We start from the raw sequence: 12055 nt of genomic DNA, 5'->3' as shown, positions 1-12055 counted from the left end.
AATCATTCAATACAAATGAGTGCTTTAATTACTGTTTCATAATTAATCGAGTGAGAGAGAGTTTTCATGACAAACTTACAAATGATAACATACCATTTGATCATAAAAACCTATGACATTTATCATTTTCCAGGATCATCAAAACTAGTCATAGTCACATATGAAATCAACAGACAGTTAAGTAATTGATAGAAACGATTTAACGCTCCATTGTTCATACAGAGTATGAAAGGCTGAATACCAAGCAGAGAAGATAAAGTTCTTATCCTCTGTAGCTTAATGGTAGAACACTCACCTGGACTGCGAGGGACTTGATTCCCTGCAGGAAGTGAATTTTTTCCTGAAGTTTATCTTCATCTCTACTTGGTATCCAGTCTTTTATACTTTGTATAGTTTGATAATTGTTTGCTTTGCAAAGATTTTTTTTGCAGCATCATATCCGATGAGTCGTTATGTAGTTGCTTCTCCAACCAACCAATGCCTAAATTGGCAAATTGCTGTCAAAGTTGTTACTTATTTAAACTTAGTCTCTTTCCCTCAATTTTTTCATCGGTAGGAAAGTTTCAGGTTTCTGCGTTAATTTCTTTATCACTAAGAAAATTGATATATGCATTGTGAATTCCAGCTGAACATATGTCAGGTAATCAAGTTTCGACTGCAGTTCAAAACTTCACAAGTAGTAATTATATGAGAATATGCTTTGATCTTTTGACTCATGATAGTTGTTCATGATTTATGTGTTTTGGTTAACATAACAGAGTTTTAAATCTTCATTGTGAGATTACATGGTGAACTTTCAAGCTACTTGAAGTATCTTGCTAACAGTTTTGCCTAATTTTTTTTCAAACCAGCTTATTAATTCAATATTATATACCGCATAGTAGCAATGTATGTTAGAAAGCATATTTCCAGATCATTAGGTCGATCATTCATCTCCATAGTGTCTTAGATGAAAGAAATTAAAAATTTTTTTGGAATCACACTGGAGCCGTTGGCATAAATTTAAATTAGAAGGTACACTGAGATAAATGATCTTGCTTTTCTCAACAGTATAAATTCAACCTAGCATCTATATTGGAGAAGTCAACGAAAACCTCTTGAAAATATGGATGCATGTTTTTTGAATCATGCTTTTTTTCCGGGTTAATGTAGTTTCTTCAGTTCCCCCTTTTCACGATTAATTTTATTTTTAGTTAGCAAATAGTTCCACTTACCTCAATGAGTGGGCAAGGGGAACCTTTGGCTGATTGTGCTTTAAAATCCATTCGTAAAATGATGACCATAAATGATTCAAAAATGAAAGAATGGCCAACAAATGGGAAAATTCATTTGAACCATAAAAAGCCCAAATTTATTATTCTGGTATACAAAGTTAATTAGCCACCTTAGTCAGTGGCCGATGAAAATCGGTCGAAGCTCCGGGCGCAAAAGAAAATATTAGGCCCCTTAAATTGGAAAAAAGTGTGAAGTTTGGGTTTATCGGGGCCCCGTGCGGCCACCGTTAAATCCGCCTCTGACCTAGTATGCATAAAACTTGCAATGTTAATTAACAACCTTTGGTATATGGGAAACCACAATAGAATGATACATCCCCCCCCCCACCACCCTGAAAATATTAACTGACATTATATGAGGCAAATGAGAGGGGGGAATATGAATTTTCCCAGACTATCAAACTGGAGAGGTGAAGGAATGAGGAATTTATTACTTCTGACCATATATTTAGCTTGAATGTTGGGCCATTGAAAGGTAGATGCACTACTGCATATTCTTCCAAATTTTGCTTCCTTTTCTCGACACTCATTTTTTAAGAGTCTAGAACAGGCTTGTGCTGACTCTAGAGCTTTATTCCTTTTTTCAGTTTCCTACCAATTGATAAAGCCAATGCAAATAGGTACTGGGGTTTTATAAATGCATTAGGGTCCATTTGCTCCAGCACAGGTAAAACGGGGAAAAAGTGTTATCGGCTCCTATTTCACTTAAAGAAATGTAACTATATTAAAATGATAGGGTAAAAAAAAGAAGAAAGGCAGACATAGGGGTATCGAAATATTGATAATGAGGGCAGTAAACACTTTCAGAAATATTCGAAATGAAAAGAGCACAAGGAATAGCAACGTGATCACTAGAGCCTGGATTATATGCACTAAAAAACGAAGGAATATGCATTAAAAGACGCTGAAATACACATTAAAAAAAAATTATGCACTAAAAAATGTGATATACTATGAAATTAAAAATATGTGCGGAAAAAAGAAAACGAGTCCACCTAATATATGCCGCATGGGCGGAGATACGGTTGAGGGGCATCCCCCCCCCCCCCACCAGCGTCAAAAGTGGAGTGGGCAGATCTAATGTATATGTGGATATATGAATTGACATCATCATCGTGCCCCCCCCCCCCACCAGACTTCCAAGTCTATCTCCGCCTATGATATGCCGAAGTCTAAAGCGAAAAGTGTACGCAAAAATGAAAAAAAAAAAAAAAAATAGGCGTTTGAAATTGTCAAAAAATGGAAAAAAAGAAAAGAAAATATTCATGAAAATTGTGAAAATGTGCATTTAAAAATACCGAAATATGCAAAAATATGCCTTAAATATTCAATTTGTACTAAAGGGCGTGTATAAGTACACTGAAAAATACACGTGAAATAATAAAAATATACATTTTTTTTAAAAATGCTGAAGTTTTTCAAAAAATAAAAAAAACGCACAAAAATGAAAAAGTATCCATATTTAAAAGCACTGAAAATAAGGCTTAACCTAAGAAAAAAAGAAAAATATGCAGTAAAACTAAAAAATATGCGCAAAAAATGAATATACACATTTAGAAATGCAAAAATATGCCTTAAAATTAACAACAGTTAATAATGAAATATTTTCTTGAAAAAATTGTAGAAATTTGCTGAAATTCAAAGAATAAAAAGTTAAAAAATAATCTTGTAAACGTTGCTACAATGCGATTAATAGAAAAAATTCTAAAAATTTGGACTTGATCTAAAATTTTGGAGGTTTTATGCATTTATATGCACACTAACTGTAAAAAGTGCTAAAATATGCAAATGCGTAAGCACTTATGCATTTGCATTTAATCCGGACTTTAGTGATCGCTAACTCAACTTCTCCATACGAAATATCATTGCAATCATGTAGCTAGTGCACCGAGCCGAGTACATTTATACTGAAAAATAGAGTTTGTACAATTCCACACCAGGGGGGACCACTCCTAAAAGCTCACAGAATTTTAGAAATCATATTGGGTACTTACCCCCAGGAGGTGCTGACTTACCCCCCCCCCTCCCCCAATTTCCACTTACTTCAGTGTACCTTACATTCATGATAGATTTCTAATTAGATTACCACCATCCTGCAGCAAAAAATTTCGTATCAATCCATTATTATTTTTTTCTAAAATTGAATAGAAAATTAATGAAATACAGTGTTAAAAAAAATTGATCGCGATTTTCAGATTGCAGTTTTTGAGCTTTTCCGTAAGATTTAAAAAAAAAAAAAAAACACCGCCAAAATTTCTGAAATTTTGCAGAATATTTATAGTACATGTGTCAATAAAATGTGTGGGGATAACTGTCCATATTCGTTAAAATTTTATGAATTTTGAAAGTTCGAGGGGAAAAAAAAGACATTTTTTTTTCAATAACCTGAATTCAACATTTTTTTTTCAAATACTTCTCATTAGTCAATTGCTAAATCAGAGATTCACTTTTACTAACAAATGTCATACAAAATTTCAGAGTTTTCGGTGTATTAGTTTTCTTTTAATCTTACGAATGGGCTGTTAAAGCTTCATAAATTCAATCTGAAGAAAACACGTTCGAATACGGGGGGGGGGGGGGCGTCTGATCTAATGTATGTGTATATATGAATTGTAGCCAGAAATTTCGTTCGGGGGGAACCATACCCCCCAAGTCCCCCCTCGCTACAGCTTTGCTACACCGTTATTCATTTTACTTTATTCTATTCTGAAAGAACTGATTGATTGATGCGATATATTTCTAAGGGTTCCGTGACGTTTGATTCCGCGGAACCTCAAAAAAAAAAAAAAAAAAAACTCCCCTGGAACACCAGTTGGAAAAAAATTAGTGGAAAGTTATCAAATTTATGTATTATAGAGGTGACCTCGATATAATGATACACACTCAGCGGACCAAGGAAAAATATCGTTATATAAAGAGCTTATCATCAGTCACCAAGAAATTTATGCTGTTGTTTGCATCTCTTTTGAATTGGTGTAGTTAGTACCACTATGGCATGCATTGAATGCATTTATTCACAAAAAAAAAATATTGATTAATTTATTAATGAAATCCAGTTAGTTGTTCCATACTGTAAAGTGGTTTACTGCACAGTACTTTTGTGTACTACAAAGAAAGTAGCTTCATGGCAACTTCATCAACACTTTCAGAGTATTGTATCGGAGTCTGACTATATTCATCACACATACTACACTCACTTGGATTTTTTTCATATTTATTAAATTCACCAGTTGCACTAGGGCAATGTTTCTCAACCTTTCTGAAAACAAGGACCAGTAAAATTCTTAAAACAATTTGATGGACCATTTGTGTCCCTTATTACGGACGTACCTGTGATTTTCCTTCCGATTTTTTTATACATTTGTCCCGTTTTTGAAACGGTACTTATTTGAATTTGTAATAATTACTAACAGTAGTAGCGCACACAAGCACGCCCCGTTTTCATAATAATATAAATAGAATTATAATTATTATGGCAAAGCAAAAATTAAATATACTCATCTCACATACTTGTCAGGTTTTACGCTTTTTCCGCAATTTTAATTACTATTCGGTGATTGTGCTTTTGACAATGTCCCCGTATTTTACGTATTATTTAAAATCCCAGTTTACCGTATTTTTCCTCAATGAAATATGGTCATCAGATCATTTGAATATTTTTTTCGTGAAATATTACACATTTTCGTTAACCGCGATTTGTAGTGGCCTTTTATTTTCCCACACCCTTCAGCAATTTTTACAGTAATTAGCAAACTTCATTTTTAAAGCAATAAATTGTAATTTTTGGCAAAATTTAGTGATATCCCGTATTTACAATCGCAATTTCCTGCATTCTTCTCGATGATGTATGGAGAAAATAAGTATGAAGGTATAATTTTATTTAAACCCAAATTAGTATAGAATGAGAGAAGGGCGGTAAAATTTGCAAAACCCTCAATAAATCTGCCTCTGCGTGTACAGCTAGTGATAAGGTCAGTGAGTGACCATAAGAATGAGCTAGAGAGTTCGCGTGAGTGAGCAAAAGAGTAACTTAGAGCGTGAGCAAGCATGTGAATTACCAGAAGAGTGACCTACAGAATGAGGGACCAGATCAGTGGGTGACCTTGAGTGTGTGTGAGCTTGTTTATGACCAAAACAGTGACCTAGGATGCATGTGATTCTTTTGGCCATTCACATGCACTTAGGGCTCTAGAGCATGTGTAAATCGGTGATTCCTAACTTGGGGGGGCCCACGCTCCACAAGGGAGCAATTTGAGTTTTTCCGTGAAGGCTTGGAACCTGCCGAACTCTATTTCTTTATATCAGTTTAAATTTAAACAATTTCTCTCTTGATATATATGTGTGTGTGTGACTTCTTTCTTTTATTTTTCTCTTTCAGTGGAAGGGATTTGACGAAGGGTTTTGTGTCACATGGAAAATTTTTGCCAGTAAGATGCACAGGGTCTCCGCTCTGTGCCAATAAAACGAAGAAAAATGAAGGCTATGAACTCCTTTAAAAATTTATATTCTGTCTATAGCAATGCAAAAACAATTATTTAATATTTTCCTCATCCAAGCTCACGGACCTCACGAAGTCACTTCGAGGGCCCCTGATAGAGAACCACTACTTTTAACTAATTAAAAGTAGACAGAAATGGGGGGCATTAGAATTTCAGAGATGCTTTGGTGGGGCATGGCCTAAAACGATTGGGAACCACTGGTGTAAATGATCAAAAGAGTGCCCCATAAAGCAAGCAACCATGTCAGTGATCTAGAGTATGTGCAAGTATATGAGTGACGAAAACAGTGTGCAAGCACGTAAGTGACGAAAACAGTGTGCAAGCACGTGAGTGACCAAAACAGTGTGGAAGCATGTGAATGACTAAAAAAGTGACTTAGAGAGTGTGAGAGCATGGGAGTGACAAAAAGAGTGACTAGAGATACAGGTGTATTCGCAAGAAGGGAGGTTAAGTCCAAGCGGGTTAAAGCACAGGTGGTGAATTCAAAGCAAGAGTAGTGAAGGACCGGACACACCTCGCTTCCCATCTCAGAGAGAGATCGAAGCGCTCCCATAGGATGGTTGTATCCGGAAATTTATTAATTTATGTGAAAATAACAAACAATGCGATATATCATATATAAAACAAGGAATGTGGAATAAAAATTGTGATCATAACATCGTCTACAGTCAATCAGTCCGTAGTCGCACCACCATTATCCTTATGTAGATAATCGCCAAATAATCTTGTCTTGTATATGATAGAATCTGGAATTGAATTTATCCAAGAAAGAGTAGAGACTAGAATTGGAGAAGGGCGGCAAAATTCTGTGGTCAGATAGCAAAATGTTACTAGTCACTTTTCCCAAAAATTTGAGTTGTCCACAGTCTGGTGCCTCGTTCGTGAAAGGTGACAAAATTTCGTCCATCTCTTTCGAGGAACCAACGGCGGCATATTGCAATAAATCAAAAGCCAAAAAGAACCACATTTTTGCAAAATATTGTTTACAAATTTGCCCTCGTGAAATTTTGAAAAAGTGACTTGTTACATTGTGCTATCTGAGCACAGAATTCATGTATCCCACCATAGGCAAAGCCTCCGAGAGAGAGAGTAGTATCTAGGAGGTTTTGCCATTGGTGTTCGCAGAATTTTCTCGGGGGGGTTTACGTTTTTTTCCTGCAAAATAACACTAATCTAGGCTTGGTGGTTGAGAACCGTCCCTCCTCCCTTTGCGTACGCCAATGTATCCCACAGGCGGCGACAGTGATGGTAACCTCCTCCAGAAAAATTTCCCTTTTGACTAAATTTTTCCCACGCATTCCGAAAAATGTACTGCCACCTAGCGGGAAAAATACGTAATCAAGTATTTCACAATAGAAAAGTATACTTTTACACTTATTGCACTACATTAATTTCTTTATTTTTTCAAAAAATTATTTTGTTTGATGAACTCTCAAATTTCCCATAAATGCTAAGAAATTTCCCACTTGGACAAATTTTTGGTCAATTTGTCCCACGAATATGGGAAATTTCCCACGAGTTACCATCACTGGGCGTGCGCCTCTGCATATATCAAAGCCGCTTGAAAACTCTTAATACAGCTTTGGCACATATATATGTGCAATATCAGTGGCGTCGGAGCCGGGGGTGCTCGAGCACCCACGGTAATTTGTGGCACGGGTCTGAGCACCCCCCAGAATTGATTGAGAAATCGTAATTTCCAATATAACGCTCAAGACGAGCACCCACAGGTTCGAAACATTTCCGACGCCCGTGTGCAATATCCCGTACGTGCACAAGCGCGCCATAATACTCCGTTCAAAAACGGTTTGGCACAACGCAATCTCCGCCAAAAGCGCTACCTGGCGGGTTTCGAGAGCAGAGCGTCTCTCTCTCGCTGCGGCATTTATACACTTTTACCATAATCACAGAAAAAAAAAAAAAGCAGACGAGAAAAATCATCCGCGGCGCAGTCGTCGTTGTCGTCTGTTTTTTTTTTCCCTTCCCTCTTCTTCGTGAGGGATATACTGAACTGGGGCCTGGTTTTTGCTCCTCCTACTCACTCCTCTTTGGCTTCTGTTTCCCGAAGGCTTTGCTTTTATATGAGAAACTCTCTCTCTCGCTCATTGCCGAAGGAAGCATCGTCGAATATTTCATATGCATTTCAGACGGCGTCGGATCGTCATAACACAGCAGCTTTGGTGGTGAGTAGCACCAAGAACTATTTATCATAAAGGCTCTCTCTTTACGAAACGAGGGGGGAGAGAGAAGAAAAACGTGCTCTTCCTTCCTCTTTTTTTTACCTCGATATTATAAATGATCCGATGAAATGTTTATTTATTTCACGGTATATTTTTTTATCTCTACTTTGTCCTCATATTTACTTAGTTTTTATTTAGAAATCATTATAATATCTAATATAACAATTGTTTATTGATACGTCTCCCGCGTGGTGCACGGATATTTACGTTTTTAACGTCCTACCCGCCCATTTGGGATTGATTTTAATCAATTTTTTTTTTTTCCATTTATTTTCCTCTTCTAATCCTTAAGTTTATAGATATTAACCGGAAAAAAAAAAATTCACGAAAAAAAAAACCACATTTCTAGTATGTTTTCTAGACTTGCCCATGCCCATTAGGAACAACATTAAAATTGAAAACAAATTTTATTCTTCCTTAAAAAAAAATGAGCGATTTTAAAAATTTAAATTTATGGGCAGGAGGGTTCAAATGAATGAAATTTTCATTTTGTAAATGAAGTTTGTGTGGAATCTAACACCTTCGGGGGGGGGGGGGGGATCGAGTGCTTTTTTTTATGTACGAAAAATATTTTTTACTGATTAATAAAACCGATGTTCCCAATTGGAAACATTGACTCTTAAAACATTGACCATAATGTTTTTTTTTAACAGTTGTAAGTTAGTGCTGTTAGCATATTTTTAATTGGAACAATACATCAATATAACAATTCAATTAGTTAGAGTGGATTTTTTTTTTAACTAGCTCAAATAGTTAGTTAAGAATAAAATACAATGCAAGAGTAAAATGCTAATGTACGGTTTGCATTGATTTTAATGTCATTTTATAAGCAGATAAAATCTTGCTTAAAAAAAGTCGAATAATTTTTACCTTGAATTTTGTTTCCAATTCCCTAAATTTGGGGTGATTTTATAAATATCTGAACTCTTAAAATTTCAACAGTTCTCAAAAAATTACACTAACATGAAATCGACTTTTTCTAAATAAAAAAGGAATGTATTTATATAACTGTATTTTGTACTGAAATGACACTAAAAGGTGTAAAAAGTCAAATAGTATGTTTTCTAAATGGAACTTTTTATAATGTTCTACTTGTATTTCGAAGGTAAAAAGTTTTCAAGCTCTTATGAGAAATTATGTGAATCCTAAACGTGCCATAATAACTTCTAGATTTCGGGAAATACAGTGAAATTTCGATATAACGGTACTCTAGACCAGTGTTTCTTACAAGATTCATCGAAAGACTGGTTATTTGTGGAGATGAAGATTACAAGGAAGAAAATTCATATTATTTTATTCATATTATTCTCTACCCTTATGAATTTTCTTCCTTGTAATCTTCATCTCCACAAATAACCAGTCTTTCGATGAATCTTGTATTGACTAGTGGAGAGGACGTTTCTATATGCAGTGTTTCTTAACCTTTTTCAGCTCATGCCCCCCCCCCCCATGGATCACATTTTTTCTCGTGGCCCCCCTGTTCTATCCAGGGCCCCCTCTACCTTTATCCAAGAAGTGAGATACTTTCTATTTTTAATTATGAATGAAATTTTAATAAATCAGATCAATCTCTGGAATCCTGGCTAGGCACGGATTCAAATGGCGGATTATCATCTCTCCCAGGAGTCAAATTATATTGTAAAAAACGGTCTGTGTAAAATACGGGCGATCCAACGAACGTGCACGATAAATCGACCCTCCCAACACATCAACCGTTGCCCTGGCGGCCCTCCATACTTAGATGGAAGTAACAGCTTACATATGAAAATTAGATATAGTGCAGTCCCCCTCCCCACTCCATTATAGACATGAAAACCCGGGTCATGCCCACATAGACCCAAGGGTTAAGACGCTTCTGGTTCTATGGACGGATCTGATGAATTCTGAAAGTAATAATATTTTTCAACCATGTTACATTTTTAAAGCTTTTCTCTTCACAGTTCTCTATGACACCCTTCACCACCTGTCGTGGAACACCTTTCTTCTGATTTTCTCCCGTGGCCCCCCTAGAATATCCCAGGACCGCAAGGGAGCCATATGGCCCCAGGTTGAGAACCACTGCTCTAGACCACGAAAAATATTGTTGTAGAGGGATTATCGTGCGGTTATATTGAGAGGCAGCAGTTTAATATTAGACTCTTCAAAACAAAACTTGAAAAGGTATCGTTGTAGAAGGATTTATCGTTGTATCGAGTATCGGTTTTACTGTATTTGGAATCATAACTTCTAAAATGCCAAAAAAAAAAAAAAAAAAATGTGGAAGGAAATTGATATAATGAGGTTTTTTTAAATTATGCATTTGCCACTACAATCAAATACACACGGGACCACAATTAATTAATTAAGAAACAAAAAAACATTTTCGGTGTATTATTCTAAGATAATTTTTGTTGGTTTTTTTTCGTAATGATGTTGATGATTGAAAATATTATAGATATTCCGTTTTTTTTAAAAGGAGGTAAAAGAAGTATATACGAAAAAAAAAATGTGTGCGTGTGTGTGTGTGGAAAGAAGTGTGAGTTGATCGATATATTGATTTCCAATGGGTTGACATATAAAACGTCAACTGGAGGTGGTTGTTGGGAAGTTAAAGAAGAAGCGTGGGTATAAGGGGGAAAAAAATAACAAGAAAGAATTGGTGCGGCAGTAAATTAATTTTTTTGGTTCACTTTTTGGTTCCCTCACTTGGAGACTTCCCTCGAGGGAGAATAACAACAACCTCAACAATGTTCTTTGTACATTTCAAGCATTTAATTTTCTCTGTGATTTCACCCATCATATTTATTTTTTTGCTTTCCCTCTTCTTTATTTATGTTTGAGGAGAGAAACTTTGATTTCTCAGTAAAAATAATTTCTATGCATTTGCATTTTTTCGGCAAAGATATCTAATTTATATACGGTGATCGGAAATGATTTGATATACAGTGAAACCTCGCTACAACGATGAATCTCTCTACAACGATATTTTCTCAAATCTTGTTTGGAATTGCCTATAGTCTAATGTTAAACACCTCTCGATACAACGATATTACAATAAATCCCTCCATAACGATATTTTGAAAACGCTGCGAAAACGATATTTTGTTATGTTTCGCTCAAAATCGTTCTTGAATCTAATTTTAACCTCGTTCCTTGTTTTCATTCTTCGAAGAGCGTCTGATAACGTCGGTGTTTTTGCCCCACATGATCACCGAAAACGTTGACGAAGCTGTTGGAATCGACACTTTCTCTGTACGACACAAAAGTGGGATAAGGGTAAACTTTTTTACAGGGGCAATGCATTTTTGAATGAATTTCATTAATCTAATTAATTACAATTAATTAATTACAATCAACTAATTAATTACAGTTTCTCGCGAGGAATGATAATACTTTAAAGCGTGTTTTAGGATGGTACTAACAATCCAGATTTAGAAACGATACCGACAGCAGCATGAATTTGGTGGCACGTGATGACGATGTTGTCTCTCGATATAACGGTAATCCTTCTACAACGATATTTTTTCTTCGCCCGCAGAATACCGTTACATCGAGGTTTCACTGCATTTATTTGTAACTGTACGTTTATATTTACTTCGCTTCTGTGGATTGAATGGATGACTTCGGATAATTTAGTGTTTTCCAAAGTGGGTGATATCGCTATTTGTGGGTAGAGCCGGATTTACGTTTTCGTTGCCAGTTGGATATACAAATTTTTTGCCGCTCTTCATCCAATTTTCTTGATCCCTGATTTCTCAAATTTGCCGCCCTGGGTGATAGCTTCCTTCCTTCCCCCGTGAATATGACTCTGTCCCTGAATAACTCTATGGTCGTTCACTGACATGATTCCTCCCTCTTGACGTCAATCTATGGGCTCCCGTGGGTCAAATGTGGACCTCCGAGTCATCTGATGTGGCCCGCGACCGCAAACCCAATTTTGTAAAAAATGAAATAAGTGGCATATTGCCAGATCACTTAAGTGACCCGCAGTGTTATTCCACATTACTTAAGTGGTTCGCAGCATTTGTACCGATCACTTAACGTGATCTGGGGTGCTGTTTCA

General features: G+C 36.1%; 1 protein-coding gene across 1 annotated transcript in view; it reads left to right on the top strand.

Moving 5' to 3' along the window:
- The first annotated feature begins 7732 nt into the window (after nt 1-7732).
- The window catches only part of LOC149074937 (uncharacterized), a 58181-nt gene continuing 53858 nt past the window's right edge, over nt 7733-12055 (top strand). The window contains exon 1 of the mRNA XM_089245884.1: nt 7733-7956. The gene's annotated coding sequence lies outside the window, so the exon portion shown is untranslated. The remainder of the gene's footprint in view (nt 7957-12055) is intronic.

Source organism: Pholcus phalangioides, unplaced genomic scaffold, assembly GCF_987345545.1.
Source record: "Pholcus phalangioides strain wild (caught in Gottingen) unplaced genomic scaffold, Ppha-v1.0 ptg000016l_1, whole genome shotgun sequence".
Classification (NCBI taxonomy): Eukaryota; Metazoa; Arthropoda; class Arachnida; order Araneae; family Pholcidae; genus Pholcus; species Pholcus phalangioides.
The sequence above is the reverse complement of the archived record's forward strand: the minus strand, read 5'-3'. Positions and strand labels throughout refer to the sequence as shown.